The sequence below is a fragment of the Stegodyphus dumicola genome, chromosome 3 (assembly GCF_044657685.1).
Source record: "Stegodyphus dumicola isolate Sdum_Otavi_A_Nest chromosome 3, ASM4465768v1".
Lineage (NCBI taxonomy): Eukaryota > Metazoa > Arthropoda > Arachnida > Araneae > Eresidae > Stegodyphus > Stegodyphus dumicola.
This window is the reverse complement of record NC_140770.1, coordinates 33,425,632-33,441,050: the sequence shown is the minus strand read 5'-3', so window position 1 is coordinate 33,441,050 and position 15,419 is coordinate 33,425,632. Positions and strand designations below refer to the sequence as shown.

The 15,419-nt window shown below is 35.1% G+C and overlaps 1 protein-coding gene across 13 annotated transcripts in view; it reads right to left on the bottom strand.

Annotated features, from left to right (window-relative positions):
• Positions 1 to 15,419, bottom strand: part of LOC118194695 (plasma membrane calcium-transporting ATPase 2-like) — a 472,379-nt gene that overhangs the window by 317,218 nt on the left and 139,742 nt on the right. For 11 of the 13 annotated variants that reach the window (XM_035365870.2, XM_085812726.1, XM_085812727.1 and 8 more), the window contains one exon: positions 12,147 to 12,201. The gene's annotated coding sequence lies outside the window, so the exon portion shown is untranslated. Of the gene's footprint in view, positions 1 to 1,891; positions 2,370 to 12,146; positions 12,202 to 15,419 lie in introns of those variants that run through there. The other 2 variants (XM_035365874.2, XM_035365871.2) reach the window with 2 other exon arrangements.

Here is a 15,419-nt window from a genome sequence, read left to right as displayed (position 1 = left end):
TTTAAATCACTTACACCTCATTTAAAATTCCGCGTTTTTTCGAGACAGTGACTAAATTCTAAAAATTAAATTAGTGTAAAAAAATTAGACTAACAAGCTATAAAAATATCTTCTCGGAGAAAATAAAATTTTACTCAAGCTTAGATTCAGTTTTTCAAACAATAACCTTTTTAGATAGTAAATTGCTTTATAGGTTAGCAACTCTTATTAATTCGAATTCATTATGTCCAGAACCTTTTAAAGTGCTTATTGAGTTACCTTTTCTACTTCTAAATAAGACTACTGTTTAAAGAAAGTATAATGTTAAAATTATGAATATAAAAACTGCAAAGCACTATTTCCTATGAAGTCAAGCCATAAACCACATTTTTCATTACGAAGGAAGAATATATTTAATTCGTGATTTAAACTTCTAAATATAATATATAGGTTCGATATTAAAAAAACACAAGCTGTAAAATGCCACAGTAGATAAATAATTACGACTTGGGAGAAAGAGGGTCGATTTTTACGTTAGCATTTTTTTTTTTTTTTTTTTTTTTTTTCCCTGGAATTTGTTTCAAAATATAACATCATTTTGAATCTGAACACACACACAAATCATCATATCTGAACATATGAAAAATATTTTGCATTCATTCAAAATTAATAATTTTCACTAATAATAAATGTTACTCAAAATTTGCTTAAACTTACATCCAGAAATGTTTATTTCATTTATATTTACTTCTCAAGCTCACTGAAAATCTGCTGGTTGATTAATTAATTTCGGCAACGCATTCATTGCTATCGCAATACACAGATATATTTTACATCAGGATCTTGCAAAGATTTGGTTTAATTTATTTGATTAGGGCAAAGTACCAGAGGACGATCTTCCCAAGGAAAAGGAATGTCTTCATGGAGGCACTTCTAACGGAAACTGCCCCGTATCCATGTTGCACATAGAAAAAACGGCAAAAACACCCATGTAGGCAGCCCGTTCGTCTCGAATCGTACCCAGGGTCAAAACTACTAGTGTTCATCGATCACCCCTCGGCTGCTGGTGGACAGGCTTTATAAGAATTTGTGTGTGTGTGTGTGTGTGTGTGTGTGAAAACTTACATGGGGCAAATTATTACCAATCTACACGTGGCGAATGTTATAATAATAATAATTAGCACTATCCCCAGGTTTAAGCCACACAAATTAAAACTGAAAAGCTAATTCATTTTTAAGGTATAAAAGTTAAGGAAAATATTCTGTAAGTCCGTAATGAAATTTCTGAAATTATTTACCGGATTAAAAAAATAAAAAAGTTAAATTCAAATCTTCCATAGTTTCTTGCCCAAAATGGCACAACTCAAATTATAGCGACTGTAATAAAAAGTAAGCAACATAATAATAAATAATAAAGCTTTTTAATGAGGTTAAAAATCCATGGTAAATGTAACATGCACTACAAATTGCATATAATTGCTGTATCATTCACGTAAACTTGTCTATAACAAAATAAAAATTATTATTTAAGTTACGTCATTTTTCTCATGATTTATATATGTAATAGTTCTGATTTGATAAATGAACTATATAGCGTAATCCAAGCGGCCTTTCCGAAATAAAAAAATTTCATTCTCGTTCAGATGACAGAAATCCGACAGACGATACCAGGTAACTTGAGGGAAGAAGAAACCAAGCTCGCGCGCGCGCTGGGTACCTATCGCTCTTTAAACATGGCTACCGAGTGCTAAGAAAAGGAACATAACGGCAATCCTGGGGAGGGCAAGATTGCACTAGTGCCAAAAATATAACCATTCAGCAACAAGGGCAAGACTGATGTGGAGAAAGTCAAGGTTCGCACAGAAAAAAAAATCAAATATAAAGAGAAGATAGATGTAATGTAAAGATTTACCGCATACAGGTGTATTGTGAAGGGACGTCCGGATCAATCCCAGAACTCTCTCTTTCTAAGCTATAGAAATTTGTCCTGTTGCACACACCTCCTTTCGCGTTGATAGGAGCTTCACAGTAGTCTCAGAATTCCACTAAAGACACCACACAACACACACTAAGAAAGACACGGGGGAAATCCAAAGGATCTAGTCAACGTCCCGGTCGTTGGAATGGGATGTGCACACACCTCCTGAAGCGGGGGTAGAAAGGGTCTTCGCGTGAAGCAGAGTATAAGTGAGAAAAACTCCCTGTCCGGCGTCTTCTGGGACCCGTTCGGATACCACACTATCCGAGACAACGGTCAAGAAGAAGTAAGGTCGAAGGAGACGAGAGCGGCGGCGAGGCGATCCGGACAGCGGTTGCGAGAGGAGGAGGACGATCCGCCGCTTTCCTCTGCTGCCATCTTGAACACGGAATGGTGGGATGGTGGGAAAGGATCACTTTGCCCGCGAGAAGGGGGGAAGCATCGCGTGACGTCAATCCGGTGGCACACTCAGGCTCTTGGATGCCGCCTCTCCTCCTCCGAGCAAGAGAAAAGGTAGACAAGGCAGGCAGGTAGATTCATCCGGCCTTGGCACTCGCGTTCAAAATGTTTTCGCGCTTCTTCTCTGTTCTAAGACCGACTTTTTTCTTTCTCCCTCTCTCTCTCTCTCTTTTCCCCCTGAACGATAGCGGTCGCTTCATTCGTATATCCAGAGAAATCTCGAGAACATAATTTAATGGTATTAACATTGCTGTAAATTAAGAATATTCTAAAATGGTATTTCAGTTCTAACAAGAGGACGAACTGCTAACAATTCTAGAAAGCGATTCATTTTCCATGCAAACAGAACGTCCGTGCTGCATTATAACAGAAGATATGTTTATATATTAAATTCTTTGTTGCAGTTAATTTTGCAGCAAAACTGTGTCATCTGAAGTAGTCATACAATTCGACTCATTTTGCAAGTAGAGAAAAATGCACTCTTTAATACATAATATGAATCCAAAGTACAATTTTATGATCTAGCTCAAGTGAGAAAATATAACCTGGACAAAGCGAGCATGAGATTTTCATAGTTTTCATCAGGGGTGAGGTAAATATTCCATTTTCCTCTAGAATGTTTTTCATAAGCAGATAACCCAAATGTGCTATTATTATAAATTCCTTTGAAGCTGATGGATCAAAACTATACAGCATTTTGAAAATTCCTTTATCATCTACCCAAGCAGAATACTTTTAATGTAGAGTTTAAGCAAATGATTTTAATGCTGCTAATTAATCGTTGTTCCAAACGATAAAGTAATTTCACAGTGATCAATAGGCGTACATTTCTAGCCTGAAAAAAAATGTGTATACTAAGTTATCCTCTATTTTCTATATGTATTCATTCGACTGTACTTCCCCTTCTCAAAATCCAAACTTTCTCTTGAAGGAAAGACTTTTTGACACTGAAAATATACAGAAGAAAAAAGCATCAGCTTTTGCTGCACACCAATATAATCCTCCATAGAGCTTTCCTTACCTTATACGATCACGCCATGTTTTGCATTAACGCATAAGGATCGTATTTCAGTCTCTATTCAATGACTTTTCCATTTAAAAGAATGCAGTATAATTATCCCACTGTGTAGGGATAATCATTATCATAAACAGAATATTACCAAAAACCTATTATCAATGCAATTTGCACGAATAGATTACTGAAATAATACATATATTGATATTTTTCTTCATTATTATAAAAAAAATTTTTTTAATTAGAACCTAGGTAAATTACAGAAGCTTAGTATATAACCTAATGAAATGACGCAATTTATCTGTTCCGTCACAGAACAATAAATCGATCTAATCTGTCTGTTGTGAATTATTAAATTTACTCTTCTTTTTAAGTTTTAATGAAAAACAGGAAAATGTTTACGTACAATGATAATTCAGCATTGTACAACCTCGTATTTTCTTAAAAGTTATCAATCTGAGATTAATTCAAACATTATTAAATATTTAAAGGAATCTATACCTCAGTTTCTTTTATCAGAAAATAACGATAGTTTACACATGGAAACATTACGATAAATCTAACAAAAACTAATTTTGAATGCACTAATATCTAAAGTTAAATTATTATATTAATATAAAATGAGATGATTGATCACATTGACGTTAATTAATATTTTATAAGAAATTTATATTATATGCAATCAGTGGCGCAGCTAGGCGGAAGGGGGGGAACATCTGTCTTCGGGCGCAGCATCCAATGCGCCCCAAATTGTCTTCTAAAATTTCAAAAAAAATATCTTCTATTCTTGGTAAACAGAAGGGAGAACGAAATCTTGAGTGGTCCCCGGGTGCTCAAAACCCTAGCTACGGTTTTCTATGCAATTTATAAAGAAACCAATCCCTCGTAATAGTTCAAAAAAAAAATTCGGAATCGCACCGTCAGATAATTGCGTTAAACACACAAATAAATTTTCTTATGCAAATTTTTGAAAAAAAAAAAAAAAAAATCTGAAATGTTTCATATTTTAAATTACGTCCAAAGGGGCGTTTTTTAACATTTTGTGTGTTACCTTTCTTTATTAAATATCATGTTCCTCGCACTTAAACCATAAGATCCAGTGCAACAGCAATATCGCAAAATAGTTTTAAAACGAGCATATCTTTAGAATTTCCGATACAGAGACTCACGCGCTGGAGATAAAAATGTTTTTTCTGCACAACGTTGCCATTGCTCGCTTTGAAATCCTTGAGTTTGTTAATCAAAAATTCGTCAAAGTTTTAAAAAATAGGAAATCGATCATAAAACAAATTTCAAATTTCAAATTTGGTCTTCCACATGCTCATATTCGTTGGAGGATTACGTTATTCAAAATTCGATGACTCTATGTACCGTTGTTTTATCACAATACGAGAAATATACATACATTTATGCAGATTTTTCATTATTTCATTTCTTCAAATATAATGCATGACTCTAACATTTTGTGGCAACAGTTTGAAAAGTGAACCGACATTTATCCGTCCGACGCAAAATGCCAAAACGAAACTAATAGTCCTTCGGGATTCAAATCCCTTTGGACTTTAAAAAAAAAAAAAAAAAAAAAAAAAAAAAACTATATTTCCTAGCAGTTCAAATGTTTTTAAATCTGCAGCCATTTGCTCTTTATGTAGCTATTAGCTCTTTTTCATTTAATATATTTTATAGTTTTCAGTTTCTAAAAATCTGAAGAGTAAATTTTAATTTGAGAGGAATTTACATATTACGGAACCCTGTACCGTCTTTAGGATGAGCAACTTGTTACTAATGAATAAAAAAAAACACTGACGAACTAAAACATTTATGACCATCTCCACATTTTTCAATGAACTCGTCTGGATGACGTGGAGGGCTTGTGATTAAGTGGAAAAGGTAATATTTAAATGCTGCTGGCGAAAGTATGCCAGAATAAAAATAATAGTATCAAAGTATCCAACTACGGAATCATTCTTGCACTTACTTTTGGGAGTGATGGAAAAGGCTGCTGATCTAAGCAAATTTGATAGAAGGCAGATTGTAATGGCCCGAACACTGGGAACGATTATCTCCGAAACTGCACAACTCGTAGGTTGCCATAGTCTATATTGTCTGCCGTTGTCAGTATTTATGCAAAGTAGATAAATGACGGTGAAACCAGCAGTAGACGCCAAGGTATTGGACGTCCAAGTGTCATCAAAGAAAAAGGGCGTCTGAGACTGTCCCATCTGGTACAGGTGCAGGTAGAAGCTAGGCCAGCACCTCCGTAGTACCACAGTTAATTGAGGTACTGCTGAACCTAGCTAACTGTTAAACTTTCTACCCCAATTTTGAGGGAGAACAACCCGGGGGGTGTCCGAGAATCTCGCGCCCTTCTTTTTTTACTATCCCGTCTGGTACAGCAAAATCGGCGCCAAACAATGGCTCAGCTGACAATTCAATACAATGCAGGTCCAAGTATAAGTATTTCGGAACACACAGTTCAGTGGACACCGTTGGGTATGGGACTGCGCAGCAGACATCCCACTCATGTGCCTCTGTTGGCCAAGCGTCATTGTTAACTATGCCTACAGAGGGCCTGAGAACATCGAGACTGGACGGAAAGTGAAAGATAGTAGGTGATAGGATGAATCACGATTTATTCATCACGTCGATGGTCGTGTCAGAGCATGCCGTCTTGTAGGGAAAGAGTTGTCCTCCCCTTTTTACAGCAGATCATACACAGGCTGATAGTAGCGTTATTAATCTTTGAGGGACAATCTTATGGGGGCTTTGAAACTCTTAGTTGTGGTAGAACAGACCATGAAAGCTGCGGACTATCTGTATTTAACTGTGGATCAATTGCACCCTTATGTCTTGAGTCTTCCCAACTGGAAATGGAATCTTTCAGTAAGACAATGCCCCATGCCATAAGGCTCGAGGAGCATAAGGATGGATTCAAATTAATGTCCTGCCCACCTAACTAAACGGATCTTAACCCGATATAACACATTTGGAATTCCATGGAGTGGCAGCTCAGAGCTCAAACACCACCATGGAATATCTCGACTTTGGATGACCGCTGCTTAGACATTTGGTACAACCTGTCTCCACTCATCTACAAAGAACTTGTGGCATCCATGCCATGGCAAGATGCAGCTGCTTTGTAGTCCAAAAGTCGCGGAATGCGTTATTGAGTATGTGGTCACAGTGTTTTGGTTTTTCTGTGTATTTCAAGAGTTATAGAACGGAGTTTAATATCATATCATAAAAATTTCTGAATAACAAACGTAAATAAATTTTACAAGGTATTTAAAAAATGACAGAAATTTGTGATGTCGCTCACTTCATATATTAATATTAAATGCAAAATTCTGTAAAAAATCGCTGAACTGAAAGCAAACTTGATAGTTTCTGGTTTTGCTAAGTCATAGTTCGCAACTTCAGAAAATTCTCAATAATTTTTATCTCCTCAGATGCGACTAAATAACACCACATAAAAATTAATTCCAGATAATACTCTCCCCCTAAAAAATACATAAATTTAAGTTTTTTTTCGCGTTTCTAAAATCATAAAAACATGCCAAATTTTCCAAGAACAGCATTTTTCTTAGCAATGAATGCTAAGATATTTAATTATCTTTTATAACGAATGATTGAAAATATGCGATAAATTCTGAAATAAGATATTAAATAAATATTTACGTACATACTTCAAATTTAACTGACATGAACTATTTAACAAAACCATTAAATCGGAAAAAAAAATACTGTCCATGAAGCCCACAAATATTTCTTTTTTCGATAAAATATATTCTTTGTGAGTGCGGTACATCCTGGATATCGAGAATCAACACGATGCAAAGGGGAAGGTCCTAGAAAAAATTTATTATTATGATTATGCTGTATTTCTAAAAATCAGTTTTCAGGGGAAAGTTTAAAAATAAATAAAATTGGTATTAATTTCAGTATAAAACCGTCTTCTTTAAGTTGGGATATTTGACACCATCATGATGGCTGGGAGCATAAATGTCGTCTGAAAGCACCACTGTTTGTTAAATGCCTTTAAATTTCTTTTCTGTGCGGGCTCCAGCATAAGCAAATTAAGTTGGCGCCTACGGGTCTGATTTCTGGAATGCGCCAGTTAAGTTTTTCTCAAATATATTTACAAGACGCAAACGTTTCTGATCCCAAAGGCGCGGAAACTACTACTGCCGCTTCTGTCCCTAGATACATTAACATACGATCCTCTTCTAAGCTTTCTAAACCTGCTCGGACATTACTTTTCAAATGGCCAATTTTAAAGCAGTTGAAAATTTTTAGACAAAACTGAAGCGAATTTGATGTTAAAGAATCCAGCTATACTTGTTTGCAAAATTAAGAAAACTTGTCCATTATTTCGAACTTATGAAAAAAACTAATGAACAGATTTTAATGAAATTTAGTACGAATATGCATTTATAACAGAAAAGAAAATGCCCCGTTCAAAAGTTATTTTATGAACATCAGTAAAGCTCATAGAATAGATGTCCAAAATCCACGCTGTGATATAAAAATGAATATGAGTTTAAAATGGAATACGATCCCCTCTTACATCCAGACAGGTCGCGCAGCGTGATGGCATACTAGACAGGAGGCAGTTCAGGAGCTCCTGTCGCACTCGATCTCACTTCTGCAGCAAGGCAGTTTTCAACTGGGGAGGGTAAGTTTTCGGAAGTGGATGGCAAAATGAAACTGCTCCCCCCCCCAAGACCGTCCCAGACAAGTTCTGTAGGCTTAAGGTCAGAAAAATCTGGCTGACCAAGCCATGTGGTAAATATCCTCACTTTCCAAGTAATCGTCGACCAGCTGACTCTTATGTGGACGAGCATTGTCGCCCGTTAACAGGAACAAAATCAGCCCCTAAACATTCAAATTCAGGCCTCTATAGTCTACACTGTATACGTCACAGCAGTCACGGAACTTTTGTCAAACCCATAAAACGAGTGTGCGACAGCCTAACATAATGCCTGCCCAAATCATTACCCCTCCATCACCCTAATGATTCGTTTTCCTGATGAAGGAGAGATGGAATCGAATTCTAGGTTCTTTACAAATACAGGAACACCGAGAATAAGTATCCAGACTGAATTTCAACTCATCTGTGAAAGCTCCATCCAAGTCCAGGCCAAGCTGCTTGTCTGCACCATATTAAATGCGCTATATTACCTGTTGCAGTGAGCGGAACTTCTGACATACAGACCTGTCTTAGGAAGCCTTATGGCAACTGCAGAGAATGAAATTCGGTTTCTGGTGGCAGCATACAGCTCATATAAGAGCTGTCAAGCTGTAGTAGTCCTGTGTCGCCGCAGTGGAAAATGCCAGATAACGATCCTCATTCGTCGTTGAGGATCTTGGACGACGTAGTCCTGGTCTTTCCGATACGGTGCCCTGAAACATCTTGGTGTCCTGAAACTCTTTTTACAAACTGCAGTCGACAATGGGTGTTACATTAAGTTCTGTAGCTACCTATGCTTGTAATTCGCCTGCCTCCAATCTACCGACTATTCTTCATCCCATTCCGTCATTCATACGTTCGTGGCTACTCATTTTACTTGATACCGTATAAAGTTTTCCCAGCTCTTACGAGAAACATGTCAAATGTCGTGACGGGGTAGGAGCAAAGAAATCGCCTAAAACCCCTCGTACACTTATGTCCCCTCCACAATTACAGCTCGGCCATCGAGCACATACCCGCTAACGTATTCGATTCTGAATATTTGCATAATTCTTTGGCGGTTCAATTTGTACCTATGGGTCAATACTTTTCGTAAAAGTAGACATAATTTGCAAATTCTCTTAATTTTGCACACGAGTGTTAATTAAATATAGGAAAACCCAATTCAAATTAAATAATTAATCCATCAATTAAATGGAATCGCTAAGGAAATCGCGTCAAGTGAATACAATAAATTATAGGAATATAATTCATTAAGTGCTTATATAGCAATAAGTAAAATTATCAATGAGGGAAAAGAAAGGGAAAGAAAAGGAATGCATGCTGCTAGACAGGAGATTAATATTAATAAAATTTTTAAATTTTTATCATACATTTATTTATTTAAATTTTTATTCATACTGAGTTACTCTTTGCTTTTAAAATGTATCTACAAATGTTTAAATAGCGTTCATCCCCCCCCCCACATACAATCAGCGATAAACCCTCTTAGCTATATTAAGATTCTAAGAAATTCGAAACTTAACTTCATAGCATCGGGGAAAAAAAAATTATTTAGCATGCTCAGTATTACTAGAAACTAGCTCATATTCCACTTAGCGTTTTAATCTCTCATCAGTTTTTTGCCAATTTTTAGCTTCCAACTCAATTTTAATTTTATGAATATTACTGAAAAAAGTGAGGTAATGGGAGAACTTTATGATTTATTAAAATATGATATTTTATTTAACAAATACAATATATAAATCCTTAAATTTGCACTCAAAATTACCAGTATTTCAACATTTTACGGTAAAGTTCCGTTTGCATGCTATGGACTTGCAAAACCTACGGAACCAAACCTACCTTACTTTTCCAGTGCAATAGCTAATTCTTTTTTTTTTTTTTTTTTCCCCTTTACTTTCATGATCTGCTTAATTTAAAACAAATTTATATCTCCGCATTCCCTAAAAGATAGGTATTTCTCATTGATCGGGCAATTTCGCTGACACGCGCTTTAAATGGCGCAACAGATGCACATAGAATATTTACTTGCTATACAAATGTTACCTATTACAAAGTCAACATTTACTTTTACTACTATTTCATGTATGAGCTTTCAATAATTATCCGAAAACAGTATTTTTGAATTTGATTTCACGTGAACAGAACTAAATATCAATAATATTTAAGACAAGGATTTCCCAGTTTGAGGTAGGAAATCACTTTAGCTAAATATTACATTTTTTCAAGTATGACATACAAAGGAATTCGAAAGCTAAATAAGTATTTCTTACGGATTTGAACATAGACATGTTGAGAACCATTGTTTTAAGATACTCAAAGTAAGAACGTAAATAATGATTAGTTTACAAATTGAAGCACCGGCAATACTTAAAATCTTTTCCAACGCACGAATCTGAATGTTCAATAACTTAAACGGAAGATTCTGATCCCTGAATACCGACGAAGTTGCTTGGATTTAAGCATAACATGAATATGTGGAAAATGAATTCCTGACATTGTAATCGATAGCACGTCTCGGAAAATGAGAGGACTTAGGAATAAGTAAGCAAAATACACTCGATGTGTGTCCCACCTTCTCGTGACCAGACAGTAGATCATTTACGTAAAAAATTATTCTAACGCAAATTTAATTTCAAGATAAACACGCCAGAATAAATCCCACTGCGATCCCTCCTCCTTATGAAAGACCCGTTAACCGTGCACGTGATCGTGAAAATAAAAAGTATGAGACATTTAAAAAAAAGGTGTCTGAGACTAACAGGAAGGCCTGTTTTTATTATTTGGAATTTACTAATAATTACAAAAACAATCGAAGACGATAAAAATTGGAAACTTATGTTATCAAATAACCTTACCGTTATTTTTACCTAAAACAGAGAAACATGTTTTCGAAGCATAATTAGCCTATACAGCATACCGTACCAAATTTCATACACAAATTATATTCTCCATTGATATTTCTGAGCAATTCCCCTTAAGTCTTGTAGTATTAAATGTTTCAATTTTAAAATTTTGAAATATGCTATTTGAAAAATGTAACTTGTAAAAAAAATATATTTATTCAGGAAAACAGTATTAATGACACTGCTAATTATGCAAAAGTAATTTTATTTTTAATTCGAGTTACACATATCTAAATTTTAATTTTCTTAATGTCTAAGTTAATTTTATTTCGCTGAAAACTCGCTTTTCATCTGCGGTTATGTAGTTAAAATCATTAAAATATATACGGTCAGATTTTAATTAAAGAATTAAAATGCAATTTTATTTTGATAAATTACATAATTCATTTTCATTATTTTCCCCAGGTATTTCTTATATTATATATAAATTCACTGCGGCAAAAGTATTATTTCAGCGATGCGAATTTTATATCGCTGAAAACTCACCTTTCTTCCGCGGTTAAGAAACATGCATTTGAAATCCCTAAACTATACATGTTCACATTTACATGAAAAAATTACGAGTTTAAATCTCGGCGAAGGTATTAGTGATTTTTCTTGTTTCCTACTTCGAAAAGCATAATGGACTCTATACATTGATTAAATATCCCATTTATTTTGATTTTTCTCTTTTAAAAAAATGTAAAAAAAAATACATCTATTTTAATCCACAAAATATTTTAAGTAACTTATAAAATTTTTTTATATATGATGTACAATTTATTAGTAAAGGGGGGAAGTCTGTAATTAACTTCTCCCCCCCCCCTTCAACAAAAATAGGTTTATATGATAAGAATCCATGAGGTGCTAGATGCAGATGAGGCTACTTACACCAAGTAGAACATCAGTGCTAACCTACACTTTATGATTTCGGTAAAATACGAATTTCTAACAAGTCACCCATTTTCACCAAAAATAAACTATTTTACTCATTATTGAAACACCGCATGCTAAAATTTATATCACTTACGGAAATTTAACATAATGATTAAACATTTCCAATCAGAATACAGTGAAAGGCAATAAAAAGTTCTCTTTTTAAGATAGCATTATTATCAATCTAGAAAAAATACTTACGATAAAAAGTAGATTAAGTTTTAAATCACATCCTTCACGACAGCAAAATCACTTTCTGAAAAAGAAGAAAAATAATTTTAGTGGAAAAAGAAATAAGTTCCGTGAGAAGTTTCTGCTACTTTGTCTCTCAAAGATATACAAGCAATATTTTCAAGTAATACAAGGCATTGTCTATTAAATTTGTACCTGGATTGCGTAATAATCTACATTCTATATTATACAAAAAGAAAGAGAATACTCCAATTTATATTATACTACTGTTTTTCAAAATCTGTAATATATTCTACAGTTTTTTACTGCTACCAATTACTTACAAAAGTTCTTGATCGCAGTTGTATTTCGCTGCCAATCAGGTTATTAGAAAGTTTCCGCTTTATGTCAGCTAGCAATCACTTTATCGTTTGGAGATAAAAATTCAAAGTTTTAAAACCGATTTATTTAATACGAGAAAGAAAATAACAAACTCAAATTCTGTTGCAGTATACAATCTAACTTTTGACATTATATACATAAATTTCAAAATGTACATTTTCAGCTTGATTTGAAAATAAAAATGTTATTTTAAAATAAGAAAAGAGTCAATAGAATGCTTACATAGCTAATCTTTCACACAAGCGGAAAAAGTTACAATCTTAGTATAACTACAAAGATTCAGATTTGTTTTCGGAAACATGCATTTTTCAATTTTATTTGCAAACATCACTTATTATTAATATACTATACTACTGACCATCTTTCTTAAAACTTGATTAATTTGAAAGACGTTGTTCAAGACATTTTTGGTTTTAAAAAATGTTTATTCAAAAGATTCTGAAAATGAACCCACAGAAGTATTCAAACACTTTTAGCAAATAGTTAGAATGAGCAATAGCAAATAGTTAGAAAGAGCAACAGCAAATAGTTAGAATGAGCAATAGCAAATAGTTAGAATGAGCAATAGCAAATAATTCAATACTTTGAGCAAATAATTCATCAAAGATTTATGAAAGAAAATAACAGGAAGTTCCATATTTCATAGGATATCCTTTAGCTAGAATTCCAGTTTTATATGCTTAATTAATTTTTTCGTGCAGGAATGTTCCATTTCAACATAAGAATTGCTTTTAGGAGCGTTTTCGAAGAAATATGTTTTCTTATTGTTTTGTCCAACTCACTCCATACACATTCGACAGCATTTAATTACGAAGAATATGGAAGACTATTGATAATTTCAGGGCAGCTAAAAAATAATAACTACACTCGAGCATTTAGGACTGTTTAGGACAGTTATAGAACATGAATTCATGTTCGATTCCAAGTTTTGGTGCAGATACTTTCAGATTTTCATTACGAATATTTATATGTTACTACTGATCCATTTTATCTTCTATAAAAACTAAATTTCTCACCCCAGAGGCAGTAAAACATCCTCAATCCATTAATTATAGCTGCACCCTCGTACTTAACCGCAGGCAAAAGGATTTTCGAATTAAATTCTTCATACGGTTTGCAGTTCACTCGTCGGACTCAAATATATTGAATTTTGACTTATTTGAAAATCTGACATGGCTTCAATATGATAAATCTTTGTTTGCCGTGGATTTTTTTGTCGACGTCGTAATTTTCCTTGTTTTTTCCGCGAAGTATTTGTTTCTTGCTAATCACCTATCGTGTACACGTACCCTAATAACTCTTCTAACAGGTTCAGGGTTACTTCTATAGCAAACCGTTCTTCTAAGTCCGATCAAGTTTTACAATTCTAATTTTTGGTCTTTGTTTGAATTTTTGATTCCTTCGTGTTAGCTTGGAATGTGGTCTGGATTTCAGCACATTTTGAACAGTTCCATGCAAATTTCCTTCGTTTTAATAAATTAAAGATAGCTGAACACTTTACATCCAAGAATTGTTTGGGCATTTTGGATACTTTTTTATTATTTTTAAAATGGTGAAAGAATACACTTGTTGTAGTGTCTCGACATTTTCACTTTTACTTAACATAAATTAATATTGCTGAAGGATATTACAAGAAACATCGTCTTTCCAAATATATCAATAAAACTTTCGAATGAGTTAATTTATTGGCACGCCTAGCCAGTGGCCATATGATTTGAGATACTGCGGCCGTTTCCTACCAATTAATGTGAAGTTAGCTCTTAAGAGATAGTATCATGTCTTATCAGCATTTTGAAGCTGAAAATTTATTTAGTGAATGACGTAAAAAGCTATGATTTTCTTTTATAAATTAGTGGGAATCTGCAATGAAATGTCTGTTTTCAAGAAATACATCTCGTAACATTTATATCTTCTACCGAAGGAAAACAATATATAGCAACCGAACTACTCGTACATGTAAAAAGTATTGAAGAATAGTAACATAATGTGTGAGTTCAAATGCTTACGCATATTGTGGCCCTGGTGCAAGCTCTTATCTAACAGGACACTGACTCGTAGAGCTGGCGGATATACTTCTGCGACATTGCGTAGCATACCAATTGCCTAGCATACCAATACTCCCAAATGGGAGTTTGATCGACGAGATCCAAGGACGGTCGGAGACACCTGCTGAACAAAACCCAAGCATGCTCTTCCAGGTTGACGTTTGGCGATCGCGCCGGACAGGTACGTGTTGGAGAAGCATGAAAGGAAGCAATAGAAAGGCGTCCCGTGGGCGTCCAGGCTCTATACTGTTGATATACAAGCCCAAGGGACTGTGAAAGGAAAGGGAACACCACATGTCGTGGAATCTCGTCGCCGTGCTGCAAAGGCGTACTGTCATAAGGGTGTCAGGGTTGACAACCATATCAAATGAAATTAAATTGCACCCCCTTACAATATCTCCTGGTTGTCGGGCTGTGTGGCAGACGATAATCAGTTAAGTATCCACCCGCTGTCCTTGACGTCTCTAGACACATCTTCGCTGTATGTGATGTCTCAATTCAAAGTAAGACTCATCGCTGAAAACAATTCTACCCCAGTCGATCAAATCCCAGGTTGAAATGCGCTCGGCACCACTGCAAACGCACCTGGAGGTGTGCAAATGTGAGGGGCAGTCGGCTCAATGGTCTCAGTGATTTCAGACCCCCGTCGCTAAGTTGCCTATCAATGTAGTCGTTGGTGTCTCGGGTACACGTCGGATCGTAGATAAGGACTCATCTGGGGCTATGAGCGCTGATCAAACGATCACTTTGTCCTCGCGTTCTGTCTTCTCTTTTGGTCGACCGCTAGCTTCTTGACGCTCTCTCTGTACAGCCATGGTTCACCCACTCTTTCCAATATCGCTGACTGGTAAACATC